The sequence below is a fragment of the Sebastes umbrosus genome, chromosome 18 (assembly GCF_015220745.1).
Source record: "Sebastes umbrosus isolate fSebUmb1 chromosome 18, fSebUmb1.pri, whole genome shotgun sequence".
Taxonomy (NCBI): Eukaryota; Metazoa; Chordata; class Actinopteri; order Perciformes; family Sebastidae; genus Sebastes; species Sebastes umbrosus.
This window is the reverse complement of record NC_051286.1, coordinates 28320167-28328702: the sequence shown is the minus strand read 5'-3', so window position 1 is coordinate 28328702 and position 8536 is coordinate 28320167. Positions and strand designations below refer to the sequence as shown.

At 39.1% G+C, this 8536-nt stretch overlaps 1 long non-coding RNA gene across 2 annotated transcripts; it reads right to left on the bottom strand.

Moving 5' to 3' along the window:
* Positions 1-3464: 3464 nt before the first annotated feature.
* LOC119476784 lies at positions 3465-7833 on the bottom strand. 2 transcript variants are annotated; one of them, XR_005204103.1, is made up of 4 exons: positions 7435-7833; positions 5733-5891; positions 5456-5548; positions 3465-4966 (listed from the first exon to the last, which is right to left on the bottom strand). It is a non-coding gene; the product is annotated as an uncharacterized LOC119476784 (long non-coding RNA). The 2 variants fall into 2 exon arrangements; XR_005204102.1 differs by lacking the exon at positions 7435-7833 and adding an exon at positions 6508-6855.
* Positions 7834-8536: the final 703 nt, after the last annotated feature.

Genomic DNA, 8536 nt, shown 5'->3' with positions numbered 1-8536 from the left:
TAAAAACTTGTGCTTAACTCTTGCAGACAGGCATCAGCTCCTCCAGGCATATCTCAATACTGGCGATTTCTTCCCATCAGCTGTTGTAGTGGAAAAGGCGACAGAGTTTTTTACTCTGGACTACAATCATAACATCAAGGAATCGGTATCAAGCTATGATTTTGGCCCTGACAATACTTTGATCTCTCATGAGGCAACTGTGAAAGGCACAAAATACAAAAAAATATAGAAGACAGTTCTGAGGGCCTTGTGATTGGAAAGATCATGGTGATACTTATCCACAATAATTCAGCAGTGTATTTTATCACTGAAAAATATAATGCTCTGCTTCTCCATGATGTAGGTGTTTATGGCTTCACACCAATTCAGGAAAGCTACTGTTGTGTTAAACAGGATGACCTAGTTGATTATTATCCTTTACCAAAGTATGTATTGTGTGAGATGCCAATAATTGTTCCACACCATTCTTTCCTCTCTATAGAGAACAATGACAACCTTGGCAGAGGAGCTGAAGGAGATCATCCCTAGAGCCTTGCCAACTATTTCTGAAGCTGTTCAACAGAGGACATTGTAGACTAACTACCTGTTATTCAACAGCGAAAACTTATAGATGCATTCAAAATAGGTATGTTTGCTTACTGTCACAGCATCACTATTTCATTATACGTTAATAATATTGTATTGCTTTTTTTAAAGCTGTATGTCCTATGTCATATTTGTTTTCATATTTTAGAGACGGAGATAATCACCTTGGACCTCCAAGTCCTGCCGTCGCCTACCACTGCAGTCAGCAACCACTCTACACCATTTTCCAGTCCATCCAGCACATCTTTGCTCTCCTGCTCGGAATCTAGTGGTACTGAAGAGAGCCAGCCATCCTCCCACATCAAATCATGGCCAGAATCGTTTCAGGTACCATGGAACGCCATGCCTGTGGACCTTCGTTCAGACATCTCAGGTGGTAAGAGGCCTTCACCTACCTCACGACGGCAGATGGTGAGAGTGATAGCAGAAGAGATGAGGAAGTATGAGCCAAACCCAACACGCTCGCAGTGCCTCACAGTTTGCCAAAACATTGTTCGTCAGTACCCAAACAGTTTCCCCGATCAACTTCACAGGAAAATGGATGTACATCACTCCTGATCCAAGTAAAAAATCGTATCGAAAACCTGAACCGCACCAGCAGCTTTTGACAGCACCGTTCATCCAGCCATGGAGAAAAGAGATAACCTACTGACATGTATGGCTGTGCCAGATTCCAGCCCAGCCTCCCACCAGACGAGACTGAAAACACAGTAGAGAGCAAACGTCAAAAACTAGAAGGGATCTACAGTCGGGACGGTATAAATGGGGCTGAGAGAGCAGAGGTAAAGTAGCTAATGGAAACAACTTTCTATCTGCAGTGGTGCCACATAAATGCTCTACCAGCACCAACCATTGAGGATTTAAGAACCAAGTGGCCATACCTGTTCACTCAGAAAGGGTCCTATGCTCACTTTGAGCATCTCACTGATATCCCTGTGCTGCGTACACTTCAGCTTTCCCTGGAGAAATTTGGTAGAACCATTGTAGAACTCTTCAAGACCAAACCCACCAATGCAGGAGTCAAGGAAGTTCTCTCTCTGCACTGTAAAATCTAATAAATTGGCTTTACTTAAAAAAAGTATGCAAATTCATTGCCTCAGAAAAACTAAGTTAAGTAAACTTAAGATAGTGAGTAATAAGAACTTGTTTGTTCTGAGTGTGCAATACTTAAATTACATAGTACAACTAACATAAACTTTTTAAGCTTTTGTAACTTAAAAGCAATGCTTTGCGCTTACTTATTTTTTTCATTTTGTGTGCACTGCTTGATACAAATTGAACCCTACTTAAATCAATCACTAGCCACAACTTAACACTTTAAGTTCTACTCACTCATCATTTTCAGGTTCACTTATTTACAGCGGGTAAAATAAGTATTGAACACGTCACCATTTTTCTCAGTTAATATATTTCCAAAGGTGCTATTGACATGAAAGTTTCATCAGATGTTGGTAACAACCCAGGTATCTATACATACAAAGAAACCAAAACAAATAAGTTCAGAAATTAAGTTATGTGTAATAATGTGAAATGACACAGGGAAAAAGTATTGAACACGCTTACTGATATTTATTTAATACTTTGTACAAAAGTCTTTGTTGGTATGGAGAAACTAGTCGTATGCATTGCTCAGGTGTGATTTTGGCCCATTCTTCCACACAAACAGTCTTCAAATCTTGAAGGTTCCGTGGGCCTCTTCTATGAACTCTGATCTTCAGTTCTTTCCATAGATTTTCAATTGGATTCAAGTCAGGTGATTGGCTGGGCCAGACTAGCAGCTTTATTTTCTTTCTCTGAAACCAATTGAGAGTTTCCCTGGCTGTGCATTTGGGATCATTGTCTTGCTGAAATGTCCACCCTCGTTCCATCTTCATCATCCTGGTAGATGGCAGTAGATATTTATCAAGAATGTCTCGGTACATTTTTCCATTCATCCTTCCTTCAATTATGTGAAGTTTTCCAGTACCGTATGCTGAAAAGCAGCCCCACACCATGATGTTCCCACCTCCAAACTTCACTGTTGGTATGGTGTTTTTAGGGTGATGTGCAGTGCCATTTGTCCTCCAAACATGGTGTGTATTATGGCATCCAAAGAGTTCAATTTTGCTCTCATCTGACCAGACTATATTCTCCCAGTATTTCACAGGCTTGTCCAAATGTTGTGCAGCAAACTTTAAACGAGCTTCAACATGCTTTTTATTAAGGAATGGAGTCTTGCGTGGTGAGCGTGCATACAGGCCATGGCGGTTGAGTGCATTACTTATTGATTTCTTTGAAACAATTGTACCTGCTAATTCCAGGTCTTTCTGAAGCTCTCCACAAGTGGTCCTTGGCTCTTGGACAACTCTTCTGATAATTCTTTTCACTCCTGTGTCAGAAATCTTGCGAGGAGCACCTGGTCGTGGCCAGTTTATGGTGAAATGATGTTCTTTCCACATCTGGATTATGGCCCCAACAGTGTTCACTGGAACATTCAGAAGCTTAGCAATGCGTCTGTAACCAATGCTATCAGTATGTTTTGCAACAATAAGGTTGCGAAGGTCTTGAGAGAGCTCTTTGCTTTTACCCATCATGAGATGTTTTGTTGTGTGACACCTTGGTAATGACACACCTTTTTATAGGCCATCAGTTGGGACTGAACCAGCTGATATTAATTTGCACTGACAAGGGGCCGGATTACTTTCTAATTACTGATTGATTTCAGCTGTTGTCTTGGCTTTCTATGCCTTTTTGCACCTCCCTTTCTACATGTGTTCAATACTTTTTCCCTGTGTCATTTCACATTATTACACATAACTTAATTTCTGAACTTATTTGTTTTGGTTTCTTTGTATGTATAGATTACTTGGGTTGTTAACAGCATCTGGTGAAAATTTCATGTCAATAGCACCTTTGGAAATATATTTACTGAGAAAAATGGTGATGTGTTCAATACTTATTTTACCCGTTGTAAATTAAACAAACTAATTTCCTTGAACTGAAAGAATTCTACTATAACAATTACAACACTTAAATCCTTTAGCTATATACACACATTGTGTAAACTATAATAATCCCCTATAAACAATACATTGAGAACACTCATTAGGTTTATTTAGCTGCAATACAACATTTTTTTTCAAATGCCAAAAAATCATTCAACAAACAGTGAATATTGGACAGATCTGGGCTGAACAATAAACAAGTAGATGATATTGCCATTATTTTAGCTGATGAGTCCAATATTATTGTATATATTATCCAACTATTTTCTTATTATCCAATCCAACTGTCCATACTGTGATCTTTGTAAGGTATTTAACACTATTGCAATAGCAATATGAATTTAGTCTATTGTTCAGCCTCAAATAGTCTTCTGTCCCTAAATATCAATCTCTCGCACATGTAAGGGATAATGAACAGCGAGCCGGTCATTGTTGTGAAAGAATCCCCTTTCATGTCTGCGTGCAGCATCGCCCTGAAGGGGATTCTTTCACATCAATGAGCCGCTAGCTGTACTTTATCCCGCTTATTACATGGCTACTTACTGAAGAAATCAATATTATTTGTCACGAAAATGGTCCTCCAGAGTCTGACATCAGAGCTGCGCCCATAGCAACGGTCTGTTATTCAGAAATAACAGACTGCAGAACGCCGTGATTGACCAATCAGAATCGAGTATTCAACACAGCCATGTAATAATCAAGTATAAAATATCAACTCAAACAACAAATTTGTGGTTTGATACTGGACTGCAGAACATGTGGATTGCATATTTGCATCAAATGGACAAGGCAAAATAAAATCTTTATGTAAAATTTGTATGTGTAAATTATTTGCACTTGAAAAGGAAGACATACTAACCATTAAGTGTCTCACAATATTAAACATGTAAGCACCTGTTAACTACAAGACTGAACCTATCCGGTAAAGCAAAACAGACCTGATGCAATTCTGACATAATGAATACATTAAAACCTTTAAAACAATTACAACATTATGTCCCAAACCAAGCATCAGTCCTAGGATAAAATCAACACTACATCAGTCCTTGGTTTTAACTCTTCACAGTCTAACCCAGTAGACTTTTTTTTTTTAGAGTTAGCAGTTTTGGTGGAAGGGTTTTGTTTCCCAGTAAAAGCATCACTGTTTGAGTGATTTTGAGTGTATTTGTCATGCATTTTGAGTAATCCAAATGCAAAGTATATGTAAGTCCAAATAACAGGCATACTGCCTGAGGCAAGTCTTTAAAATAGTCCATGACAATACCGCCCTCAAGTACGATGGCAGTGGAGATAGGCTGGAGGTGCATTGGGTTTGGACCCTGCTGAGGACCATCTTCACTGAGAGCAGTGAGTACACCAACTGTGAGGGATGCTAGGGCTTCATCTCTCTCTGTATCCTGTAAAGAAACACACATGTTCTTTGGAATAGCAAGTTATGTTTGCTACCCATTGGATTTGCTCTTCTTATGAAAACATTCATTTTTGGTGTTAAAGTATTTGCTAGAGAATAGAATACTTCTAACACTGTAGCCAAAGACATGTGGTATCAATAAACTAAAGATATGGAAGTATAATGAGGTCCGTACATTTTTGAACAGTCACACTGACTTTTCACTAGACACTAGACTCCTGCTCCTGAGAATTGAAATGAATGACTATACGGTTAAAGTGGCAACTTTCAATTTTAATTACAGGGTGTTATTTACATACTTATCAGATGAATTGTGGCAGAATTGGAGCAAAAAACTTGTCACTGGACAAAAACTGCCAGGCCTCACTGTATATTGTGAAGACATTGTTACCACTTTGTTCTGAGTCTGTATAAGTACTGGATATGTTTTGTCAAGAAATGCAGACCAATCTGTTTTTTGTGTTGAAGTACTTACAACGCATGTCTTGTAGAAATCACTGGAGTCATTGCCGACTACAATGGAAATGCCTTTGAGGACAACAGAGCGCAGTGCGGTAACGTCTGGTGTCTAATGATACAGAGATAGAATAGATGACTTAACAGACAAATTTATAAGGCACAAGCACAGGACAGACAGGAAGTGGATTAAGTTGGCCTGTATCACCTTGGTGGGGGTTCACACAGACCTTTGAAGTAGCGCCTTGTAGATGATGCTATGGATTACTATAAAGTTGCAAAATGAAATTACTTACCACCCGGTTGAATTGCTGCATTAACTCGGTCAGTTTCTGTCCAGCAGTTCCTTTTTTTGACTTGAAGACTTCAATGAAACGTGGGGTGTGCTGGTCCAGAGACTCAAAAAAGACTCCCTCAAGATTCTTACTGGCAATTCTATTAAACTCAGCAAATACCTGAAAAAGCAGAAAAGGAGGGGGGGGGGGACCAGCATATTAATTAGAAATAGATTGGATTCATAACATTAGAGCTTACAAGATAGAAAGACAAGTTACATTTCTAGCTTATTAAAATATAATACTATTTTCAAGCAAATCAGAATAGTGCATATACGACTTTTTAGCCAACAATACAAGATGATAACTTCTGATAGAATCCGGGTCAAAACCATTATTTAATAGTGGACATAGCATTTCACTTGCCAACACAGTTGACCTGTATTGGCTTTACTGCTATGCTCATTTAAAAAGCTCCATCAGATTTTACAAAATTAACTTCTTAACACATTTCATTACAAGTTGACTCCATATGATAATCTCTTAATGACAATAAAAAATATTATAGGTGATATAATTACTGTCTAATACATGACTCAACTGTCACACATAACCCTATGATATGTACATTTTAAAGTTAAATGAATATATCAATCTGATGCACTTTGAAAGCAAAATTAAGAGGCTAGATCCAACAGTGTGCTCTTGTAAACAACTTCGTGCTCTATTAAACAATTTAATCTTAAACACATTGTTTGTATAGATATGAATGGTGTTGACATGGTGAAATAGTCACCGTAAAGCATGATAAACGAGACGGGTCCGCGTTTCAAGACGGGTCGAGTTGCTGCAGACATGCTGCAGACGCTCCATTAGACAGCCCGGTCCTTCTCCGCCGGGAGAGAGGGCGAAGAGGTCCGGGAGAGCGGTGCTGGAAAGTTCACGACCGGAGCCGCGAGCAATCCTCACCCCGAGCCTCCTTCACACTGGGCCTTACCGAGCCGACGAGCCAGTCGCGGTTGGAGGAAATGCTCCCATTCTCCGTGCCAGCCAGCGCCGGAGGGAGAAGTCCCTCCACACAGAGTCTGCCTGTGGGCAGACCACGCGCACCACACCGGCAGACCGCGCACACCACACCGGCAGACAGCGCGCACCACACTGGCACACAGCGCTCACCACACCCGCAGACAGCGCTCACCACATCGGCAGACAGCGCTCACCACACCGGCAGACAGCGCGCACCACACCCGCTATTTACGGTTCATTGTGAAGTTAGCAGCGGGCCGCCACAGTCTTGTAAAACACTGACATTGATAACGTTAACGTCACTTACGTGAGCGAGTGGATGTTTTGAGAGGGAAAAGTAAAGAGCTAACTTTAAGCTATAATTTACTAAATTATATCCGAACGTCAAGTCATCCAAAAAACACATTATAATGTATTGAGATAAGCCCAGTCAGCCCCTTTGCATATTTTATCTTAATATACGGATGGACGTTACTCCATCAAGTTTATCTGATAAATGCTGTGAAACTAACTTAGTTGTGGATTGAACATTTTTAGCCTCGTGGCCAAGCTGCTAGTGAGGCTAACGTTATCCCTAACTAGCAAGCTAACGCCTGGCACTGAATTACAACAGGACAGCAAAACGTTAATAACAGGTTAATAAAAACTGAGTTAGGTTCACTTATTTCTTTTTATTGAATACAATGTTAGTACTTACAGTGAGGGGGAAGATGTCCAGCTGTCATTTTGTGTCATCCAGCTTCTGATGGCTCAAGGTAAGTTTCCTTTCCTTATTATGTATACAGTATGTATATATATATGTATATATATATATATACATATATATATATATAATGACTCATCTTACCAAGAGTACACTTTGTATTTCACTTTCTTTGTCCCAGGAATCTGCCACAGCAGCTGACATTGAGAGGACAATCTCCATACCTGAAACTCCTCGTCTGATACTGCTTGGTATGTTTACATCATTGGACAGGGAAGAAATAAAATTTTCTATTAAAGGTCCCATATCGTGATCATTTTCAGGTTCATACTTGTATTTTGTGTTTCTAATAGAACTTGTTTACATGCTGTAATGTAAAAAAAATAAAAATGTTCCTCATACTGTCTGCCTGAATATACCTGTGTTTACCCTCTGTCTGTTTCAGTGCATTTCAACGGAATTGCAATGGAATTTTGTTGCTAGGCAACAGTTTGGGTCCATGTATACTTCCTGTCAGCTGATGTAATTCACATCCACTGCAACAGGAAATAAACTGGGACACATTTAGAATGTTTACGTTTAAAACCGTGTAATGATCTATATATTGTGTATTTGTGACATCACAAATGGACAGAAATCCTAACGGCTTGTTTCAAACGCACAATTTCTGAATACAGGCTGTGTGTTTCTCCGTATATTGAGCGTTTTGATAGTTAAACAGTATTTTTATAGCACTTAGACCTGAAAATCTCACTTTTTACAATATGGGACCTTTAAAGCATATGTAATAGTCTTGTAAAGAGATGATGATCTCATTTGATGATCTCTATTTTCAAATGTATCTTATTTCTCTTAGTTGGAGTAATGGTTAATACATAAATCATTTATTTTCTAAAAAACAAAAAATGCCATTTTTGAAAGAAAATAGAAAGTAAACCAAAACCCCCTCTAACTGTATCATAGTGACTTACAGTAGTAGTTTGAGCATCAGCTGTTCTTTCTGCCACTAGCCAAACAGGATACATATTATATCACAATAACTATTCTGTAACGATAAAAACTTCATCTCTCTGCATGTAACTCTGCGGCTATTGTT